The sequence below is a fragment of the Diabrotica virgifera genome, chromosome 7, assembly GCF_917563875.1.
Source record: "Diabrotica virgifera virgifera chromosome 7, PGI_DIABVI_V3a".
Classification (NCBI taxonomy): domain Eukaryota; kingdom Metazoa; phylum Arthropoda; class Insecta; order Coleoptera; family Chrysomelidae; genus Diabrotica; species Diabrotica virgifera.
This window is the reverse complement of record NC_065449.1, coordinates 193863428-193888856: the sequence shown is the minus strand read 5'-3', so window position 1 is coordinate 193888856 and position 25429 is coordinate 193863428. Positions and strand designations below refer to the sequence as shown.

The following is a 25429-nucleotide window of genomic DNA, read 5'->3' as shown; positions in this document are numbered from 1 at the left end:
CTAGCATTTCCTCTCAAAGTTGTAGGGTATTCTTACGTTAATGTACTTATGTTTAAGTGACTAATTGTTATATTCAAAATGTCTTTACAATATATAGGTCGCGTAGCCACAAGGCCTGTAAGTTTATTTAACGGAAGAATTTTAGCTCTGTCGGGAGCTAAAGGAGGGCTTAAGGTCACTGTGATCATGGTTTCGAATCATGTTTATTATGAAAGTTTATCATGTTATGAACATACCGATTTTTATATTATGGATTATATTTTGGAATATTAGTGGAAGACTCTGTTCGTCGCATCTCTTTTGTACGGAGTAATAAAACCAAGTGATTCTTCTACAGGGGTCATCAGAATATTGTACAGTAACTGGATATATCTGTAAGCTTTTCAAAATATAAAAACATGAATCTCCAGTTTAGAGCATTTTTATATTGATCCAGATATTGAGAGTTGCGTGGAATAAGCTCAATGTAGACATTAAACACAATAGCCTTAATTTGGAACGTGTAAAAATAGATAATAATATGTGAGATCAATAGTGGACAATATAAACCTCAGAACTCCCAAAATATCTGATAAAAACAATAAACTAGTACATATTTACAGAAAGCTGCAAGAGCTTTAACAAAACAGTTTTTTTTTTTTTTTTGTTTATTAAACACCAATAAGATGCTTAAGAACATTACAATCTGATCAAATAATGTGATCAATGAGCAACTTATTTCTAACCTAAATTACTACTGAAAAACTTAAGACTAAGGACAAACTCGATAGTACCCCCTAGGTTCTGTTAATATATTGCACAAATTTTAACTTGTACCATCACTTGCACCGTGCACTATTTTTCACTTAACTAACTCGAAGGGTTTCTTCCTCTTGAGTCTTCTAGCTAGATCCGTGTTGTCGAGGAGCTGGATGGCCTCAACATTGACGTGTTGAAGAAGTCGTTGTTCGTGACTCTTGGCAAATTTTTCTATGGTCTTGTTAACAGTATCCATGTCTAGGTCCCTATGGAGATCACTGTTCCTATAGTACCATGGAGCGTTGACAATGCTCCTTAGCACTTTGTTTTGGAATCGTTGAATGATAATTAAATTTGTATTACTAGCGCAGCCCCATAGTTGGATGCCATATGTCCATATAGGTTTTATAATCTGTTTATACAAAAGTATTTTATTGTAGATTGAGAGAGTGGATTGTCTTCCCAATAGCCAATACATTTTTTTATACTTCATGTTAAGCTGTTCTCGTTTCTTTTTAACACGGGCCTTCCAGCGTAGCCTAGCGTCTAGTGTAATACCCAAATACTTTGCGGTGTCGGCATATGGTATCTGAGTATTATTTAAGTTAACAGGAATGTATTGATTTTTCTTGTTTGTAAAATTTATATGCACTGACTTCATTTCGTTTAATTTAATTCGCCAGCGTTTAGTCCACTCGTTAAGTCTGTTAAGAGATATTTGTAATTTTCTTGCTGCTTCTTCATGGTCTTCACCTACGGCTAAGACGGCAGTGTCATCAGCAAAGGTAGCTATTGTATTATGTTGTACTTCAGGGATATCACTAGTGTATAATAGGTATAGGACCGGTCCTATCACACTACCTTGTGGTACTCCTGCATTGATTTCCTTTAGTTCCGAGTAGGCTTCTTCTTGGTTAACCCTAAAAACTCTCTCTGATATATAAGATTCCAATAATTCTCTGTATTGTCTTGGCAAAATCCTGCTTAATTTGTACTTAAGTCCTTCGTGCCATACCTTATCAAAAGCTTGCGCTACGTCGAGGAAGACAGCTGAGCAAACTTTCTTTCCTTCTAGCGACCTCTCTATTATATCCGTTATTCTATGGACTTGGTCGATAGTTGAATGACTTTCTCGAAACCCAAACTGGTGTGATGGAATTAGAGCCTTAGCATCTATGAGAGGTTTCAACCTTTTCAGCAAAAGCTTCTCGTACAGCTTTGAAATTACGGGTAGCAATGAAATCGGTCTGTACGATGATACTGTAATTGGTTATTTTCCAGGTTTAAGGATCATTATGACCTCAGCCACTTTCCATATCTTGGGAATATATCTTAATCTGAACGAGGCATTTATGAGATATGTCAGTTTTACTATGGCTTTTCTAGGAAGTTGTTTTAAGATTTCCCCAGTAATTAAGTCAAACCCAGGTGCTTTCCTGGGATTGATGTTTGATTTAATTTCGTCGGCCACTTCTTTTGGGGTGACTAGTTTAATTTCACCTTCTTCCTGTGTGGCATTTTCCCATTGCAGTGTGTTATCACCTTCATTTGGCTGGAATGTTTCCTCGAGATATTCAGCAAATTTATTAGCCTTCTCTAAATTGCTTTTTGCCCAGCTTCCATCTGTATTTCTTAGTGGGGAATTTTGCATTATCAACAAAACAGTGACGATAGAAATATATTTCTAGGGAATATGTTATGCTAGCTAAAACTATTTAATGAACATACTTGTGTTATAAATATTAAACTCGCAAAATATTATAAATTCTTCAGACACTGCAACATACTAAAATCAGTATCTACGTAACATCTCAAGACGTTATCTTCCACCTCTACACCGCCCTATCGACTTGTTATTTGGGATTATCATAATACCAGCAGAATTTTCGGCTTCTTCTCGCTCCCGAGTCTCGTATCGCAGGAGGCCGCGAGCATGCTAGCGAGTTTCGCCGCCTTCTTGGATCTGTTCCTATCGATAAGGATTATAGTCCAACTTGATCCCATTCGGGTTTCTGGAAATATTTTTGTTGTTAGGGAGATAAAAGTTCAGACACTAGTGTCGTTACCAAAGTGATTTGGTACATAATTGCTACGGAGAAGCTTGAAAATGAGCGATAATTGAAATTGTTTGTTTGTTGTTTGAAATTACGGAATAAGAGTGTTTGAATTTTGAAATACATAATATGATGGCAGAAGATAGCGTCAAATAAATACCAAAGTTTTTTCCGGAAAACAGGTGCTTCTTTTCTGTTGCACAGATGGGTTCGAATATATTTCTCGTATTAATGCTTTAAAGCGGTTTTTTATACAATGAATCCAGGTTTAATTCTGAATCATAAATGTATAAAAACACATTTTCTATCTAATAACACTATTCTTAATAGGCCAGAAGGCCACTGCGCATCCGCTAGGAAAAATATTCCGATTCGGATTTTTTGCAAAATCTTACTCAAAAAGGATTCCGTTTAACAAATTTGCATGTTGCCAGGACCAAAAGTGGGTCAAAAATTTTTTTAACGTTTTTTTTGTTTTTTTCCTAAAATTATTTTTTGGCATGGAACAAAGTTTATTTAGGTTTTTTGGATCATTCCAAACAGAAGAGGTCTGAGTGACTTTTCTCTAAAGTTGATAGTTTTTGACATATAAGCGATTAAAAATTGAAAAATTGAAAAATTGCGAAATCGGCCATTTTTAACCCTCAAAAACTATGTGAAAAACTGAAAATTTGAATGTTTCCAAGGTAGGTAGATATTCTTTAAACATCGATTGATGAAATCCCGAAAAGTTTTTTGCAATACAATATTCAGAACTCCTTTGTTTTTTAATTGCTAATCAAGCGTGCGCTACACTTTTTTCCACCGTTGCATGTGATACAGTATGGTGCAGATGAAAGGAATAAATTCGTTATTTCATAAACCGGTGACTATAAGGAAAAATCCCGAAACAGGTCGATTTTTATTTTTAAGTTATGATATTGTGGCATATATGGTATACTAGTGACGTCATCCATCTGGGCGTGATGACGTAATAGATGATTTTTTGAAGATATTCGTCTTTAGCGGCGAATCGATTGAGGGTAAAATTGTACATAAATCTGCCCGCCTGCGCATACTGACAGTATGTACTTAGTTCTGACAGTATGTAGTTCATTGCTAATCTTTCAAGATAGGTATGTATGTATCTGTAACCGTGCAAATAAGTTATTAAAAGAATATATTATTATGTATTATTAGTGTTTTTAGGAAATGTATTATTTATTATAATTCTTGTGATTTGGATTTGTGTTTCTCTGTAGTAAAATAATAAAATATTATGTAAACATAACATTTTTACACTATATGTCGCCGTGTTGTGTAATTATATCCGAAACTTACATGTCAATCCCTAGGGCCCCGCTGGAGTAGTGGGTAATGCGTTAGCCCTGAGATTGGAATGACGCGGTCCAATTCCTGGGCGATTCATTTTTTTTTTATTTTTGGTTGTTTTAATAAAATTTTTTTGAAAGTGGTAAATAAGAAAGTTAGTTTGATTTTTAAATAAAATACAAATAACCTGTTAAGTATATTTACTTCGTTTAAATTAGCTATTATAATATAATAGAAGAATATCTTCTTACGTACGTACAAAGTACATACACATTCTTTTTTTTAAATGAGAATAGGGGTCGTGTGCTAGCTCATTTGAAAGGTTTTTCAATTCTCTATTTAGTAATATAAACATTTACATAATTATTTATACAGGGTGTCCAAAAAATTTACAGGACAGTATACAGGACACCCTGTATAAATAATTATGTAAATGTTTATATTACTGAATAGAAAATTGAAGAACCTTTGAAATGAGCTAGCACACTACCCCTATTCTCATTTAAAAAAATAATCGATTATGTCATCACGCCCAGATGGATGACGTAACTAGTATACCATATATGACACAATATCACAACTTAAAAATAAAAATCGACCTGTTTCGGGATTCTTCCTCAAAGTTGCCGGTTTACGAAATAACGAGTTTATTCCTTTCATTTGCACCATACTGTATACACATGCAACGTTGGAAAATAGTGTCGTGCACGCTTGATTAGCAATTAAAAAACAAAGGAGTTTTGAATATTGTATTGCAAAAAACTCTACGGGATTTTATCAATCGATGTTTAAAGAATATCTACCTACCTTGGCAACATTCAAATTTTCAGTTTTTCACAGTTTTTGAGGGTAAAAATATTTTATAATAATTTCGCAATTTTTCAATTTTTAATCGCTTATAATATATCAAAAACTATCAACTTTAGAGAAAAGTCACTAAAGACCTTTTCTGTTTGGAATGATCCAAAAAACCTTAAAAACTTTGTTCCATGCAAAAAAAAATAATTTTAGGAAAACAACAAAAAAAACGTTTAAAAAATTTTTGACCCAGTTTTGGTCCTGGCAATATGCAAATTTGTTAAAAGGGGTCCTTCTTGAGTAAGATTGTGCAAAAATCCGAATCGGAATATTTTCCTAGCGGATGCGCAGTGGCTTTCTGGACTATAAGGCGTGTACGTTTTGCTTTATATTTATTTAGAAATTTAAAATGTACGATGCTTATTTTATACTATGTAGGATCCAATAAATTGCCATCTACAGTGACTTCACGGATTGTTTTCTGCTGCATATACAGTGATGAACACGCTAATAACCGGCAAAATAACGCAAAAGGTGGAAAACATAATACATTGCGAAACAAAAAGAGATTGAACTCAACAAAATTAAAAGAGATTGAACTAGTGGAGGTGGAAATAATCGTTATAATCGTATAAATTTACATTAAATTACAGAATTTCCCACCGTTAGTCGTATCATAAGAGTATGATAACTGTCACTGTGACAGTAGAATTTTATAAGATAGTCCTGTCCAAGACCTATAAAGGTGGGTACATTACACAGTGATGAAAGAGCTAATTACCGGCAAAATAACGCAAAAGATGGAAAACATAATACATTGCGAAAAAAAAGAGATGAACCTAGTGGAGGTGGAACTCATTGTTATAAACGTATAAATAATTAACATTACATTACTTAATTTCCCACCTTTAGACGTCTGTGACAGGAGTATTTTATAAATTTCTACTGCCACAGTGACAGTTATCATACTCCTGTGATACGACTAAAGGTTGGAAACTATGTAATTTAATGTTAATTGATACGAGTATATCGGTAATTTCCACCTCCACTAGCTTCATCTCTTTTTGTTTCGCAATGTATTATGTTTTTTACCTTTTGCGTCATTTTGCCGGTTATTAGCGCGCTAATTACTGTATATTTGACCATATACTAGATCTTTGTCTTAGACATATTTTAGAAAAACTGGCGAATATAATAATACTGGAATTAAAAAACGACTAACATTAACAAATTGAGGTCTTAAATAATTTTTTTATTGGTGGACAAACTTTGATAATTTTCCAATAAAAAAAAAAGAAAAAATATCCCAGACTAGTTCGCATAATTCATATATTCTCAACGTTCGAATAAGCATTTTTCTACGGCCGTGCTAAAAGAGCCACTTTCACGCACGCGTTTAGTTTCCGAAAGTTGCATTTTCTCGCACGGCGTGCGGGAAATTAAAATACCTTGTAATATGGCATTATAATATATTATAATTCATGCAAAAAGCTAATATTTAGATATTATTTACTAACTTATTTCAAATTTATCTTATTGTGTTTATGTTTTAATGAAATTAGCGCGATAATTCGATGAAATAAAATTATTTTGACATAATACTTAAAAGTCAGATCAGTAGACATTTACAATGGTTTTAAATCGTCGTCATGGAAACCAATATCGTCGTCGTGGTAACCAATCATATTGAAAGTTTGGTTTTGATAACCTTGACAAAGAATTAATTTGTGTATTTTCACTTCTAAATAACAATTGATATAACTCTATTTTTTGTGGGTTTTTTTCCAAACGTACGGCCCTAGAAAAAATATTGTTCCTAACTCATGCGGAAAGTGTCTTCCCCGCACTGGACTGCTTGCCCGAACTCCGCTATCGCGTCGTTCGGGTCAACGGCAGTCTCGTGCGTAAAAGTATCACTTTCCGCACTAGTTAGGAAAATAACTATTTGTATACTATATACAACACATCGGCGTACGTTTTACTTTATGTTTTAACTAAATTTGTTTGAAAATGAATCGTGACGCATGGGAAAAGTTATAGCGGACGAACTATAAGATTAGATTACTTTTACATTGTTTACTGTAACTAATTTAGTTTAGTTGTTGAATATTTTCATTAAACAATGCTGCAAAATCCAGTGTAAAAAATAAGTTATGAAGTCATAGAATGTATACCCTCACAGCTGATTTTTGCAGGTTTGTTTGATAAAAAACTTACAATCAACTGGTAATATTGTCCGACAAATTTTTAAGGGTATTCAGTTGACAAACGCACCAAAGTTTAGAAAACTCTATATTTACGAAACTCTCCCTCCCGAAAATTTTTCTTATTAGAAAAGTTGTCCGATTCAACATGAATTAACGAAGTCTCATGACGGAGGTAATCATGATTTTTGTACGCGTGGGCCCAACATCTATTGTAAAATTCAGTTGTAATAGAATCGGAGTAATTCTAATGAATGTAATCAAAACAAACAAAACTTGGATACTTTTTGCCAGATTATGCCTTTATTATAGGCCTAAATTTTCAGTTTAAAAAAAAATTAGAAAAAAATGTACCTATCGAACATCGAGTCGACGTAATTATGCAGATCTTTTAATATTAAATAATTCTTTCAATTATATCAATTTGTAACAAAACGCTCTTTAAAAGCTCTCCAATAATTTTGCCCCATTTTATTAAAAAAATGCTCTACCAGATTTTTCATAAAATATCCGCCAACTGTTCCATTCCGCCAGGCCAGACGAACGGACTGCTGAATGGGAAATTTTTGTTTTGAGTAAACGATAAAAGCTTTTCGCTGCATTTAGAGAGGAATCTCTTTTTTATTGTTTCCGTCTTCTAACGAATTATCGACAGGCAGATAGATTTTCATTACGAATTTATTGTCCTAATGCTTTTAAACTTGCTAGTAAAAACATTATTTAATGATGAAATCCAGCTTTGTTAAAGCGATCACTTTTTATTGTTCTCTCTCTTTTTAACTTTGGTAATAAAAGTTTGTTGTTTTAAGAAATCACACTGATTTACGAAAATATATATTTATAGGTAAAATTGGTATAAATAAAATATATTTAAACATTTATTTCCATATGCGTTTATTTAATTGTGCGCTAAATAATGAAATAAGTTAGCTTTTCGTAGGGAATTCGCTTTTATTCTACTCCGTCCAAATTTAGTTTTTCTTATTTGTCAATCTTATATTTGTATTTCCCGTCATTATCAGTCTTGTGTCTTAAACAAATATATCCCTCAAAAATTGATTATTATCTTATTTGAGGCTGCTTGTATCCCGTGTGTTCTTAATCTTTTAATATCATCAACCTTCTTCTTACGGTACCAATCCTATCCGGATGTTGGCAATCAGCATCGCTATCCCAACTTTGCTGATCCCTTAGTATCCCCACGGTACTTTTGAGTACCACCAAGTTCTGGTGCCCTAATATCACAAGTATTGAAGTATATCTTACTTGAGAATGTTCTGTTAAATAAAAATCCACGAGGAAAACAAATTTCTGTAGCTGGCCGTATATCATGAATCACAAAAAATGGTTAAATTTATTTGTAAAAGCTATATTTATAAAATACCTAAAAAGAGCTAGGTACATCACAACAAAACATTTTCAAAATTACAATTCCATCATCAGTGTTTATTTGGGGTTAAGTCGCATGCCTGCGCCACCAAGATATTTAGGAAAAACCATTTAAATGTTATAAAGTTTTTAAAATGTTTACATAATGTTGTTTAAATGACAGGAATGCCATGTTTCGTACATAACAGGCACCACAGTCTAAAAATAGATTTTGATAACGCGCAGTGTAAAACTACTTGGAATTTCACATAATAGACGGTATTTTACTAAACTTCAACTTCAGAATATTATTTTTTATTCGTAAAATATAGGAATTATTTTATTTTAAAATATAAGGATATCTAGCATGATATTAAAGTCAAATAAAAAAATAATGAGTTAAAAATTGAAAATACTTTTAATAGTATGATAGAATTGATTCAAAAAATGACATAACCCAGACATCCAAAGTTAAAGTTATCCTCCAACACCAAATTGTTCTATATGGTCCACATAATGTTCAGAAAAAAGTCACACCATTTTGAGCGTCGGGGTTGGGTGGGAGAGGGGGGAGAAATGGGTAAATTAGTAGGTTTTTATGTTTTTCGTCAATATTTCTAAAAATATGCTTTAGCGTAAACAATGTTCTATACAAAAATGTTCTACATCAAATTTAAAACCAAAAAGGTCCTATACATAATTGTTATAAAATCAACGATTCCAGAGTTACGGAGGGTGAAAAGTGGAGGTTTTCGATACTTTTTATATATCTTGGGCAATTTATAATATTTTTACTGATTGCAAGAAATTTTCTTTAACAGGATTGGCTATTTCAGTGGCCGATGGTATGCTAGTGATAAGACCTTGAAGAAACGTCAACTTCACTACCCAAAATCATCATCAATTGCCCAAAAAATATAAAAAGTATCGAAAACCTCCACATTTCACCCTCCGTAACTCTAGAACCGTTAATTTTATAACAATTATGGATACGACCATTTTTGTTCGAAATTTTATGTAGAATGTTTTTGTATAGAAAATTGTTTACGCTTAAACATATTTTTAAAAATTTTGCCGAAAAACGTAAAGAAACTACTAATTTACCGACTTCTCCCCCATCTCCCCCCCAAACCGGACGCTCAAAATGGTGTAACTTTTTACTGAACAATATGTGGACCATATAGAACAATTTGGTGTTGGAGGAAAACTTTTACTTTGGATGTCTGGGTTAGGCGTTTTTTGGACCAATTATAGTATACTACCTCCGTAACTTTGGAACCGTTCATTTTAGAAGGATTTTGTATAGGACCTTTTTATTTCAAATTTAATGTAGATCATTTTTGTTTAGAAGGTTGTTCATGCTAAACCTCATAGTTTTAGAAATATTGACGAATAACCTAAAAAACTACGAATTCACCGACTTCTCCCCCTCACCCCCCCAAACCCGACGCTCAAAAAGGTGTGACTTTTTTCTGAACTTTATATGGACAACATAGAACAATTTGTTGTTGGAGGATAACTTTCACTTTATTTGTCTGGATTATGTCATTTTTTGAATCAATTCTATCATACTATTAAAAGTATTTTCAATTTTTGACTCATTATTTTTTTATTTGACTTTAATATCATGCTAGATATCCTTATATTTTAAAATAAAAAAAATCCCTATATTTTACGAATCAAAAATAATATTCTGAAGTTGAAGTTTAGTAAAATACCGTCTATTATGTGGAATTCCAAGTAGTTTTACACTGCGCGTTATCAAAATTTATTTTTAGACTGTGGTGCCTGTTATGTACGAAACATGACATTCCTGTCTGCTACAAATAGTCATTATTATTATTTCCTGGCGTATATTATTATAGTTTCTTAGTATTTTGTGTACCTATAAGATATGGCCCGCAAATATCTTACTGAGGCTGAGTTACAGGACATTGTTACTGCTAGTGATTTTTATGATGATATAGAAGATGAAATAGTATCAGAAAACGAGGATGTACTGTGAGATCAAGATTTAAATGCTGAAAACATTCATTCCAGGTCACTTTTGACCTGGGGTCATTTTTTAACCCCGTTGGTCATCCGTTTAACAAAAAAGGTTGATCATCGGAAGGTTATTCAATCAAGTTTCCTTGCTTTCTTTTTTGTATTTGGGCTTATTTTATCTACGATGACGACTAGTCCTATTTCTTTGGTATTTTCTTTAAGCTTCACATAATGTTCTGTAATGTCTCTTGCGGTTTTTTCCATCAAGTTTACATCATGTACGTACATTTCAATTTGCTTAGACTTATTAAACAAAAAAAAAGCCTTTAGCTAAAATTTGTTTTACGTAGAATAGCTAGTCAATAGTACCATTTTGATCTGAATTCGGCCTGGTTATTTTACGACGATTTGTTCTGTGAAGTGTGTGAATCTACGGCTTATAATCCACTTAAACACCTTATAACTCACAAATAGTATGGATATGCCTCTAAAGTTTTTGTAGCTGAGTTTTCTCCCACCATCTTATGGAATGGAGATGGAGATATTCCAATTTTTCGATTTATCAAGTGCTTTTTTAGCTTCGTTTCCTGAGGTACTAGTGAGCGATGTAAGTGTGATAATATCCAAAATGATTTTGGGTTATTCATATTTTATTTCGATAAATCTTCCTTGCATGTCATAATATAAAGTTTATTAATACAGTTTCGCACATGCAGAATACTAAACTAACAGACCAACTTGCCAGGACGCCCACTAAAATGAGTTTCAGGACAGATTTACACACTCCGTCCGAAATTTAGTTAGCATAAACTCATCCTAAAATAAGAACAATCCAGAGTGTTGGACTTTCCTATCCGAGATACAGTTTGGCTTCCAAATACAAAACAGTTGGTTTAACGGCATCATAAAGCAGTACTTTATGTTTAATCAACTCCCGTTAATGACGAAGAGCCGGACTAATTTAAGTCTGAAACATCTAGTCTGCTACTTAATATTCAGCGTGCAGAAGAGCTTGTGCTTTATTTACGACATAAAGTCACCTGAAATTTCTAAATGATAACTAAATTGCCAGGATTGTGCTTTAATGTAGGGTTGGAAAATGAAGGCGGACGAATACGAATAAGTTGAAACTAATTTGTTACTTATTAAGGCAGAAAAGATGTTTATGGCGTAATTAGGGAAAACAGCGAAGTGGGAGGGATACGCCATTTACAGTCGTTTAATTTATTAGACCAACAATCAACTAAGATTTCAAATTTTAGTTTCAAATGTTAATTAAGTTAAAACATATTTAAGTATTTAAAGCTGAATAGAAATACGTTTTTCTTTACACATGTGCTTATTACGGTAATTATAGCTATGTAAATGTTTTTGGGCACTTAAACCGCAATCAAAATAATTCATACGAGGTTAGACACTCAATGGAGCCAATTCTAAAATTTGGAACTAATATTCATTGAACATTGTGAAAATTCTAATATAAAACAGGTGCGGTTTTATTCAAAAGAGGATATCTTTTAACGATATAGATATATGTTATTTTTCAACCCCCTCCCTTCCAGCTCCAAGAACCTTTAATTGTAAAAAGCAAGTGATCCTCTATTTAACTTTCAAGTCCACACCATATTGCCTATGAATGTTGTTAAACAATCTCAAATACAGTTGAGTCCGCGAGTCTTTACCCGTGCGTCATTAATACCTAGCGAGATAAAACACATACTTTTTATTTAGCATCATTCTCTTCCACGCATGAAATTAATGACAAACCAGCTGCCGTTTGTTATTAAGTAAAAACACATGTTATTTTTATGAACCATCTAGACTCAGTGCATTGAAAAGAGATAGGTGCAAAAAAAGACGATTCGGTATGTTTTCATATTTTAAGCACAATTTGGTTGACGTTGCTTTGTTTACTTTTGTGGCTGTCAGACAGTTGATTTTTTTGCGATTTTTGTCGAATTTTTGCGTTTTGAAGTTTCTTTATATTACACAAACAGTTGTTTTCACAACTAATTTTATATTGGGCTTTGAAATTTTAATGTAAATAATTATATTTTGCCAATTAATATTTAAAACATACAAAGCTAACATCATTCACACAGTAAAGAAATGATTGTGTTTGGATTTCCGTCAAAGTGAATAAAATAACAAAAGTAAAATATGTTATTGAATTTTTTTATAAATTGTTTATTTATTAAGCTACTTCAAATGTAGCTGTAATTCTGCACAAAAATTTTGAAGCAAAACTTACATTTGACATTCTATATATTTGATAACGTCAAATTTTATAATAAAACCCGTAATCGGAACAGTAGGCACTTTCTGTCAGTTGTTGCGTGAAATAGATTTCCGACTTATTTCGTATGCTTTAAATGATGACGCACGGGTAAAGACTCGCGGACTCAACTGTATACATGTAATTCATCAAGACTAGCTTATGAGGATTTTTTAATGATTTTAAAAATGGCAATTAAGTACGCTGGACGCCCAATGAACTGTCAATACGGATGGAATGGCCCCGTCCCATTCAAATAGTGAAGCGAGATTGACACCAACATAGAAGAAAGAGGTCATGAGAGAGACAGAAAAGGATCAGGTAAAATTTGACAGGTCGTGTAATTTGAGTTGCCTATATCAACTTAAATTGGAGAAATGGACCTCATATGTTTTTAACTTGGTATCAGGGCTGATAGGCAGTATTTAAAAATTAAGTTAAGATAATTAAGTTAAAAAAATATGAGGTCCATTTCCCCGATTTAATTTGACATAGGCAACTCAAATTACAGGGCCTGTCAAATTTTACCTAATCCTTTTCTGTCTCTCTCAGGACCTCTCTCTTGTATGTTGGCGGCATTAATTTTCTTCATGCCTATTCCATCCGTATTGACAGTTCGTTGTGGACGCCACATATTTGACATAAAAATGAAAAAGAAGAATATAATTAAACTAGATAATGTTTCGTATACTACCCCACATTGTCAACCCTAGGACCAAGGCTTTATCTAAAATTTGAAAACCATCTATAAAAGCTTCTTTTTAAGAAGGTTTTAACGTGGATAGACAGAGGTTGTCATCTTCAATAAATAGAGCAGAAAAAATTAACAAGGCCAACGTCTTGATATGAGTTACAGTAGCTTGGTGTACTGTGTCGCTGATGGCTATCTAGCTCCCACCATCAAAGACACATTAGCGGATTTAGAGCGATTCTCCTTGATTGATAGATATGTGCCTACAGAATGTGAAGCATTGACCATCAACCAGTGTATTGAAGAAATACAAGTAATAAATGAAACTATCCTTAACTCTGAACCTGAAGAAAAACATGAATTTTCTCCAGTGTCGAATATATTATCAAGTCTACCGGGGGACTGTGTCTGTCATGGGCGGCTATATAAAAATTTTCAGGGGAAGGGGGCAGACGTGAAGTTGTTGCACATTATATTTTGCAAGCAAGCAAGCATTATGATTAAACCCGACCCGTGAGACTTGTTCACCCTTTATTAATTACGTTCGGGTGTAACAATTCATTGGAGCGAAGTGTTTTGACTCGTGCCTATGGCAGGAGTCACTCCACCCCGCTCCAATGCTCCAGGCCATCCCTTTCCCCCCATAGCAAGCTGATGCGCGATGGGGGCACAACTATGAGCCAAATGCTCTACACATTAGGGTCCTGGGTAATAGGATTCTAATGTGGTGCCCTATTCGGTTTTAAAATTAGGACAGCGTGAAGCGCTATAAGCCTTTATCTCCTTGTGAATTGTCCGCGGTACTGTATTATGCTTGCTTGGGTCCCAGGCTGAAGTCCTGGTCCCAATTTGGTTTTATTTTAAAGAATGTCTAGTTTGTGTATGTCTTACCTGTAGTTTGTCTCGTTTTGCGCTTTCGTTTTGTGTAGAGCTACGAACTGTCTACTTTGTTGATTTTCCGTTTTTACGTACACTTATTCAACTATCTGTTGTTTAGGTCTTTTGTGTTTCCATTGGTGGAAAGCGTCGTACCTAAGCATCTCTCGCAATATTGGACTTGGATGGTTCTCTAGTTCAGGGAATTTTATCCTCGCTTTTTCTTTGATTTGGTCGATTACCCTGATTTGTTTCAGCTCTCTAAATAGGTATCTTTCTGCTACATATCTTGGTACGTCGAGTGCTTCCCTTAGGCTTCTGTTGTGTGCCGCTTGAATTTTCTTTTTTGTTGTCGTGCATACTTGCTCCCATGCGAGAGATGCATACGTTATTATCGGTATTAACATGCTGTTTATTAGGTTTATCTTCGTTTTTATTTTTAATTTGCTTTTTCTACATATGAGTCCTCTTATCGACGCTCTCGCAGCGTTGACTTTGTTGACTGTTGCTTCTGCGTGTTTTTGAAATGTGAGGCCTTTATCTAAGGTGACTCCTAGGTATTTAGCGTCGTCTTTCCACTCGATTGGATTTTCTAATAACCTTAGTTGTTCACCTGGCTGGTCTCTTCTTTTTTTGAACATTACGGCTTGTGTTTTTTCCGCATTTATGGCGATTTTCCACTTAGTACACCATTCTTCTATGTCTTCTAGTGCGGCTTGTGGATTCTCTACTGTTGTGTCTATGTTTCTGTGTTTGGCCGCTATCGCTGTGTCGTCCGCATAAAGGCCTAGCGTAGTACCGTGTGATCTTGGTATATCCGCGGTGAATATTGAATACAACAATGGTGACAATACTGCTCCCTGTGGCACCCCCGCTTCTGGAGTTCCGAGTTCCGACAGGACTTGTCCTATCCGAAGTCTGAATCTCCGATCGCTCAGGTACGAAGAGATCAGCCTCGTCATTGCCTCGCCGTATCCATATTCACGCATCTTGTATAGCAGGCCTTTATGCCAGACTCTGTCGAAGGCTTTGCTTACATCCAGGAATGCTGTCCCTATGTATTGCTTATCATTTAGTCCAGCTGCTATGTACTCTGTTATTCTGAGTACTTGTAACTCGCTGGAGTGTTCTGCTCTGAAACCGAACTGAGCCTCTTAGGATTATTCTTTCGGTTATCTTACTGATTGCTGGAAGTAAGCTAATCGGCCTGTAATTTTGCATTTTGCGGAAAAGTGTTGTCCTTACCAGGTTTTGGTATCATTATGACATGGGCTTCTTTCCATCGATTCGGGAATTTTTTGAATCTTAGTATGCCATTTAGATATCAGTTCCTGCAAACCTTAATTGAAGGAAAGATCGAAGGAAGAAGGGGAGTGGGCAGGAAGAAAATGTCATGGCTCCGTAATGTCAAACAATGGACAGGACTAAAAAACATAGGAGACCTAATACATACTGCAAGGGATAGAGAAAAATGGTCAAACGTGATCGTGAACATCCATTAGTGGATTGCATAAGAAGAAGAAGAAGATGCCATTTATTATATTCGTTAAGTATACTATATCTCTTGCAGGTAGATATTTTAACGCTCTGTTCGTTATATTGTCTGGGCCTGGTGCTTTCTTCGGTGAAGTCTTTTTAATATGTTCATTTATCTCTGCCGGTGATGTTGGAAGGATATCTTCTTCTAGTTCGTCAGGCCTGTTTCTTTCATTTTCTACTTCTTCTATGAAGTCTACGTCCTCTTCTAACATTATATTTTGTATATTTTGGATAACCATATATAGTTAACAGCGCCCGAAACGCTAGGGGGAGGGCACGCCCCATGGGTATGGCCACCCATGGTGTCTGTGTAAGTCTGAGAGGTTTAGAAAACTGTTTATTAATGAGAACAATTTTGACATCTCCACAAATATTTTTAAGCTCTTAATAAAATGTGAAATTTATATTATAGGACTAACTTTGCTTTACGGGAACACTGGAACAGGAGAAGTTTTAATTGTGGAACAGGTTAAAAATTTGGAACGTCAGACTACAAAAACGTCCCATGTATTTTGTCGGATAGAACTTACAATTGATTCGTCACCCTTAAAAATAAGACTGCTATTTACCACCAATATAATCCATGTCATTTGACATATTCTACGTGTCGGACTTATTAAAATGCCCAGTTAGTGTTAAATACCAGTCTGATTTTTGCATGAGAGTTTAATGAAACGGTAACAAATCAACTGGAAGTTATGTTCGACAAAATACATCGGACGTTTTCGTAGTCTGACGTTCCAAATTTTTAACCTGTTCCACAATTAAATCTCCCCCTGTTCCGATACATCAAAGTTTGTCCGACGAGACACCGTTAAGCTATTAACAAATTTTCAGCTTGCTATTAATCAACTTTTTTTTGGTACGCATGATCCAGGCCTATTAGTTGTTAGTTTACGCCATGAAAATGGGCTCTTGTGGACCACATTATTGGACCACTTCATCCAAAGTCTTAACACCGCTAATGGATTAGATTCAATTTTCCGTGAAATTTCCCGTAAACCAAAATCGGCCTCCTTCATGCCTACAATGCGCCCTTTTTCGAAGTCGCTTAAATGACGATATTGCCTACGACGGAGAACTCTTGGCATTTTACATTTTTTGAGATAAATCAAAAACCATTCATAGTGACTAAAAATTACAAATAACCTACACAAATAGCCGAAGTAAACGGGTCTAGGACGTTTCATCGCCGCCGTTTCGATGCCGCCAGTTCGATGCCGATGCCGGCCGATTCATCGCCAGTCAATTAATCGCTATCTGATATATTTCCGAATTTTCGACGGTTACAATTATTAGTTATTTTTACTATTAATTAGGAATTCTAGGAAATGCGAGATATGACGGCGATGAAATGGACTGGCGATGAACCGGCGGCATCGAAGCGGCCGGCGATGAACCGGCGGCATCGAAACGTCCCATTCCGAAGTAAACTTTATAAACATCAGTAAACTTTGTTATCTTTTTTGATTTTGCACAAAACAAAGACAAAAACTTTACTTAAAGAAAAGATAGCGAGGTATAAACTTTTTCCACCTACCTCTACCGAAAGTATACTTTTCCGGACCTGATTGTAGGGAGTAAAGTTGTACTTTTCCTCCCTAGGGAGGAAAATATTTTTCCTCCCTAGGGAGGAAAAGTAAAAGTGACGTCATGGTATTTCATTCATGAAATATAACTTATTGACGCCCTGTACAATATCTATTTTCTATTACGTAAGTATCTATACATTTTAACGTTTAGTTATAAAACACCCTGTATTTTGCAGAATGGTAAAAAACAGTAAATTTTTATTTTGATTTAACAATGTTTACGTTAATAATTTGACTTATATTTGACAGTTGACAGTTATATTGTACCTACTTGTTAGTTTTAGTTTTAATAAATTTTGTTGGTTAGTTACATAAATTTTTGTTTTGTTAAAACAAACCAAAAGTCATGCACTCCGAAGAAACGATGACAATAATAAACAACAAAGTTACAGAAAAAGTTGAAGAATATATATACTTAGGACAAAAAATAATACTAAATAGGGAAATTCAAACGAAAAAAAAAAGAAGAAGAAAGTTGGGCAGCATTCGAAAAACTGAACTATATACTCAGAAATCAGCAAATTCAACTACATCTTTGATCTAAAGTTTTTGATGCATGCATTATTCCGATATTAACATATGGGGCACAAACATGGACAATCACAAAAAAGAATATGAACATACTCAGAGTCACTCAACATGCGATGGAAAGAGCAATGCTTGGCATATCACTTAAGGACAGGAAAACAAACACATGGATAAGACAGAAAACCAAAGTCACCGATGTGGTACAAAAATCACTAAAATTGAAATGGGAATACGCTGGGCATTGTAGCTAGGAGCGATCTTAACAAATGGCACAGAACAATTCTAACCTAGAGACCATACGAACACAAAAAAAACCCAGAGGCAGACCTCCTATGAGATGGACAAATGATCTGAAACGAACTGCCGGGAAAAATTGGCTACAAGTAGCGTACAACAAAAAACAATGGAAAGGAAGACTTGAAGAGGCTTATGTTCAGATGTGAACGTGAATGGCTAGACGAAGAAAAAGAAGAAGTTACATAAATATGTAAACTGAGTAAAAATGAAAAATGACGTTATTAATTTGAGGAAGGTGGAAAAACCATATGTATAACATGGGAGTAAAGTGCCTTTTCCTCCCTTGAATGATTAGTAGAGTAAACTCTGTTAGTAGTAGCACTTTCCTCCCTTGTTATACAAATAGCTATATCATATAGTATATATTTTTAGATAAGAGTTACAAAATAGTAATTTTGATTCAAATCAATACCTATATACAAAGTGTTGTATTTTATTTTGCCATCAGTAGATATGTAATACATACTGTAGTTAAAAGAATGTTTCAGAATTTTATTTAGAGTTCTTAAGACAGGGCAGAATCTACAATGCTGAACAACGTTTTCACCCTAGAAGTATCTAATTTCCATTCGTAACTTAATTTCGACAAGCAAAAACTTCGAGAAGGCTTAACATGATCTCGACTCGTTTTGACGAGATAAGGTTAATAAGGAAACTCAACATCCGTTCTTGATAAATTGATCAAGATTTAGGGAAAAGGACGAGCCTTAAAGGGTTCGCTCTAGGCTACACGCACTTCAAAAAAACTGTGTCACTTTATTAACCAGCAAAGTTTTCAAACTACGTTAGGAAGTTTTAAATTGGACGCTTAGTCTGGGAGTTAGGTCGAGGTAAAGTTGTACTTACACTTTCCAAACTAATTAAAAGATACCTTTTTGAATATTGAACTGTTATACGTTGCTGTTATTAAGTTTACATAATCAACAGTTTATATCTTCAGAACGTTGGGTAAATAATTAATCACGAATTAAAATGTGGTAATTAATTCCTCTAGTTAAGTGAAAATCTCAATAAAGATCTCTGGTAGTCCTTAAGATATTACAGAATTCAAAATATAATAATAAATATTTTGTTATTCATTACATACTGACAGAATTTTTATTTAGTCCTTTTATTGAAAATAAGCCACTCTTTTATTTTAAACAAGCTTTTTTTAAGTTTCGATTTCCACTTTTCAAATTTTAGATTTCAGAAAATTTTCTCTTCGGTGTAAAAAAAGCGTAACTTCAAAATAGACATATTTTATTCCTTAACCACTGACATACAGTCGAAATGCCATACCCCACCATATTTTATTGTAAAACTTGTTTTATAAAACATTCCTATAATGTGTTCCACGGTCACCTTTCAGTACAGACTCTTATGAAGAACAGTGTTGCCAAGAGATATTAATATTTATATTAAATAAATTTTAAAGTATTTTTATACCTCACTTGGTCTATTAAATTTGTCAGTATGTATGAGAAATTTTGTAAGCTGCCAAAGCAAAGGGAGTTTAGCTCGGTGGTAGCGCGTTCGACCGGAGATCGAGAGGTCGCCGGTTCGAATCCGTGTGTTATCTAACTTTTTTTTATTTTTAGTATTGTTTTAATAAAAATTTTTGGAAAGTAGTAAGTGAAAATTAATTTAATCTTTAAATAAAAATAACCTGTTGAAAGTATATTTATTTCGTTGAAATCATATAATAGAAGTATAAATTCTTACGTGCGTACAAAGTATACGTGTTAAAAAGTACATTTTTAAGGCACTCTTGTGAATTTCAGAATTCGCTTCGCTCATTCTGCAAACTTTCTCATGCGTGCCTTAAAATTGTACTTTTAACACTTACCTATATCATAAATAACTATTAAATATAATATTAATCACAGGCTAATTATAATTAATATTCAAATGATATATCTTTAATATCGTATAAATATCTTTCATAGTACCTATGTATCTATGAATTATTTAAAAATAATAAAACCCACAGATTTTCAAATCAAGATGTCTTCTGGAATATTTTATTTAGACGGGCTTTAAGTTCGTCTGCTTAAAACCGGCAACACTGAGCTGCAAGGTTCCATAAGTTTTATATTGGGATATGCTGCCCACACTGCAAAGTGACTGCGGAACGCAGAATATAAAAGCATTTGAGTACCTTCAAGTGGTGTGTAAGTGTACCTGCTCCCAACTTCAGAAATTTTAGTATGGTTTAGTCTTTGAGCTACGTTGAAGTAAAGTTTTCTCGGGGTATGACGTACCACATGTCAGTGTTTACGTTTCTTTAGTTAAAATCAATCCATTAAGTAGTCTTTCGTTATTAGTATGGCAGCAAGTTCATCTAGTTGTTCTACTTTTAAGTGCTTTTAACATTATTTTTTTATATTTTAGTTCCCAATTATTACCTCTTATTTGCATAATTGGATTGGCGTATATGTACTTTTCTAATATTTTATATCTGAAATCAATCCTTGCATTATTCGTTCCGTCAAATACGGCCCAGAGTTCTACGGAATCGAATGCCTTGTCGTAATCCACAAATACCAAACCAAGAGGTCAGAAGGAGAGGAAACAACATGTACATATTGTAAAAAAGTAAAATATAACGATCTAAGCGAACGAAGTTACACAATATTTTTACTTAAACCTCCCAGAACTCTTTTTGATTTATATAAATAAAGGGTTTATCGACTATCGCGCTGTAGTAAAATTGAAAAGAAATTTATCAGCAGATGTAATTTTATCTCTACATCAAATTGCCATTCTAAATGTTCTTTCCTATTTATTCCGATAATTCTGGCAGTTATTGAATAAGAGCGCAATTTGCTATTTGAAGCTTTTCACAAAATACCAATTTCCAAGAAAATCCAGACAGCAGGCACTGAATCAGCGCGGACTGTAAATTGCATTAGATTTATGAACACGCCTTTTCTGAGTGCTTCCAATTACTGAGCAATGACGGGATTTGAATAAGCCGCCGGCCCTTCTCTGGTTGACCGTTTTTATAGTAAAACTTTCGTTATTAATTTCCATCCAGCACATAACTACTACTGTAGAGTTTGTAAGAAGTTGCCTTTATAGAGATTATACAATGTAGATTCCGTATTGTTGTGGAAGTTGTGTTGTTAGTAGCGCCTGTTTGGATTGTTAATAAAACTTATAAAGAACAGCTTGTTTTATTTCGTGATGAAAGTTAGAAAGTTTAAGAACATTATTAAATGGTTCAGTAGAAATAAAAGGGATATTTTATTCCTTTTATCAAATGATAATTTTAACCAAATATGTCCTGTACAATAAAGGCATGTACAGCTGGTTCCTAAAAAACGAATACGACTCTTAGTAAGATTTGATCATTTTGAGCAGTGTATGATTAGTTTGACATTATATTATATTTATTATGACAGACAAGTAAGAAAATAAACAAACAAACAGCCATTTTTGAGGTTTAAGTTATCTGACAAATTTTAGGATTTGGCAGTGACAGTGACATTATGTAAATAATAAGTATTTATCCTTCAAAACATAATAAATTAAATACAATTAAACTCATATTCATTATATCACACCCCATCAAAAGCTTTTTACAAGAACATAGTCAGCGATTTTGATATGACTTAGAGCCAGAATACATCAAGATCGCCTCTAAATTGTGCTGGTAATTGCCTTGCAGCGAGACCAAAAACAAAAAGACGAAGACGCATTTTAGACGCATACAAAATACGCTTTTAGAGTCGTAATAGTTCTTTTTTGGAACCAGCTGTACATATTATGTAAAATTATTATTATAACTTTAGAATTGTGGACTGTATGGGGTTGCTGGTTCAGTGTAATTAAGAAAGGGTTACGGTAAATAGACAATATTATAAGTTTATAAAAATCTTACCAAGTCCTGTTTCACTGTTCGTTGTTCGCGTTTTGATGAAATACATGTGCCGGTTCACTCGCGGATTAAATGGTTCGTGCACGAGTTGTAAATGTTTTTAACGGATTCGCGATAATTTTATGTCGAATTACTATCTTTTGCATAGAGAAGACGAGCATTTGTTCAACGGTAATAGTATACAATAGAAAGGCTCAAGCTCGTGTAACCTTCGACGGGTCGTAGTAGAACAAGATGATGTGTCTCTAATGGAGAGTGACACTCAATAGAGCCGAGAGAGATTTGTGCATGGCTTCGTCTCAGCAATAACCGTCTGTTTCGGGAGGGATGAAAATTGGCCAACCATGGTTAGCTTAAGAATAATTCAAAATTAAGGATTGTAATTATGGGTTTCATGTAGCAAAATTTTTCCATATTCTTATTGAGTTTGTAATAATTTCTCTTTATAGAGATTATACAATGTAGATTCTGTATTGTTGTGGAAGTTGTGTTGTTAGTAGCGCCTGTTTGGATTGTTAATAAAACTTATAAAGAACAGCTTGTTCTATTTCGTGATGAAAATTAGAAATAATTGATGGATTCGACCGTTACTTGATGGAAGTTCATTTTATCTAACAATAAAACACTGAAAACGTTTGTTTTCTATACTTCCACAAAATTTATTACAACTAAGTGACTACAGCTGTTTCGGCAGAGTGCCTTTCTCAAGTGATATAGTTTACAATGTGTTTGCCTTTTTAAGTATTTAACTGAAGAGGTTGAGGAGTGGGGAGCTGTTTGTCTCGAGTTGGTCATTCAGAATTATATCTGTATTTTTCAATTTATTAATTTCCACAGATTCTAAAAAAGATAGCTTAAGGCCTTTATTTTGGATATACAGAATTTGAAACTCTTCATTGAAAGAATGATTATGATCTAGAAGGTGAAATGCGTATGTAGAAGTGTCTGTTTTTCTATTGTTGAAAGCCCTTTTGTGTTGTGCTATCCGTTTGTCAAAGGTTCTGCCAGTTTGATCGATGTAAGTTTTCGGACAGTCACCACAAGTTAGTTTGTACACACCACTCTGTAGTTGCTTTCTCTTTCGGCTTTTATTGTTCTTAATAGTTAGTTCTGAAAGCTGGTGTTATTCCTTTCTTTTTGTATCTGGCTATTTTTGTTGTTATCTTGCCAGTATATGTGAGAGAGCAGAAGGACTTATTATGGGTAATCCTCTAAGTCCATTGCTATCAGATATATTTATGAACCAACTTGAAACAACAATTTCTAAACATCCCGTATTTAAACAGTTCTTATATTGGTGGAGATACGTGGATGATATACTAGTATGCTTTACAGGAACTAACAGACAACTTGACCAATTTCTATCATACATTAATTCACTTCATAGTAATATTGAGTTTACAATAGAAACAGAACAGAATAATTCCATAAACTTTCTAAAAGTAACGATTACCAGACTACACAACAAACATGAGTTCTCCGTATATCATAAACCTACCCATACTGACACAAACATACACAATTCATCATCCCATCCTACACAACACAAATTAGCAGCCTACCATAGCATGATACATAGACTGACAGAAATTCCCATGACAAAAAATAACTTCGAGATAGAACTAAACATCATTAAACAAATAGCAGTAAACAATGGCTATAACGAACAAACAGTTAACAAAATTTTAAACCAAAAACTCCATAAGAAAGCCCTGAAATTAGTGTATCCACCACCACGGAAAGAACCCAGTACTTTCTGCTCTCTCACATATACTGGCAAGATAACAACAAAAATATCCAGATACATAAAAAAGAAAGGAATAACACCAGCTTTCAGAACTAACAACAACTTAAGTAAATATATTAAGAACAATAAAAGCCGAAAGTGAAAGCAACTACAGAGTGGTGTGTACAAACTAACTTGTGGTGACTGTCCGAAAACTTACATCGGTCAAACTGGCAGAATCTTTGACAAACGGATAGCAGAACACAAAAGGGTTTAACAATAGAAAAACAGACACTTCTACATATGCACTTCACCTTCTAGATCATAATCATTCTTTCAATGAAGAGTTTCAAATTCTGTATATCCAAAATAAAGGCCTTAGGCATCTTTTTTAGAATCTATGGAAATTAATAAATTGAAAAATACAGATATAATTCTGAATGACCAGCTCGAGACAAACAGCTCCCCACTCCTCAACCTCTTCAGTTAAAGACTTAAAATGGCGAACACATTGTAAACTATAATATCACTTGAGAAAGGCACTCTGCCGAAACAGCTGTAGTCACTTAGTTGTAATAAATTTTGTGGAAGTATAGAAAATAAACGTTTTCAGTGTTTTATTGTTAGAAAATTAGAAATTGTTAGAAACATTATTAAATTGTTCATTAGGAATAAGGGGGTTATTTTCTTCCTTTTATCAAATGCTAATTTTTACAAAATAATTGAAGAGCTTATTTCCAAAGTGTCTTAAATCCAAAATTTCGATTTTTTAATTTTTTTTAATCTCTATAGATTTCTTCAGGTCTAGAATAAAGTTTTTAGTTTAAAAGTGCGTATGAAAATTGTAAAATTGTATAATTTGTATGTTAAATTTGAATGAAAATTGTAATTTCTCAGTTTTATTTTACATGGATTTAAGACACTTTGGAAATAAGCTCTTCAATTTATTTACTCTGTTTTGTTTTGCTGTATGTTAAATTAAAAGAATTTGTACTGGTAGAGGACAATAGGCTGTGTTGAACCCTTTTTCAAAAGCAAAATTTGCTGTTTCGAAATTCTTTCTGAGTTTTAATCTAGGATGCGAATCTAGGATTATGTTTTGATTGTAAAAGGAGAAATAGGCTATTAGAAGTCAAAAATCAACATTATTAAGCAGTAAAACATAAAAATTCTCATAATATGAAGTCAACCATAAAACCAGTCTCAGCCATAAAAGAAATATATCGAAAAGAAGTAATAATCAATAGTAAAAGACGAAAAATATGTAATAAAGATGAACGAAACAGATCAACTTATAGTCATGAAAATATTATCTAAACATATAATATTATAAATATTTTGATCGCAAACCGTCACTAAAGTCATTCATTATTGTACTTATTTGCCCTCATTTGCGGCAGTAAAGGTACATTTTATTGTACTGAAAGAAGGATTTTACTTTGCGTGCCGCGATTATTAATCAAATTAGCCGAGATCGAATATAAGTGGTCGATGGCAGTAATCGATTATTTATTTGAATGAACTTAAAATTTATTTACTTTAATTCCTAAAACTATTGTACACAATTTACGTTATTATTAATTA

At 33.7% G+C, this 25429-nt stretch overlaps 1 protein-coding gene across 1 annotated transcript in view; it reads right to left on the bottom strand.

Moving 5' to 3' along the window:
• LOC114329597 (uncharacterized) overlaps positions 1-25429 on the bottom strand; it is a 427965-nt gene that overhangs the window by 211100 nt on the left and 191436 nt on the right. The gene's annotated exons all lie outside the window — the stretch shown is intronic.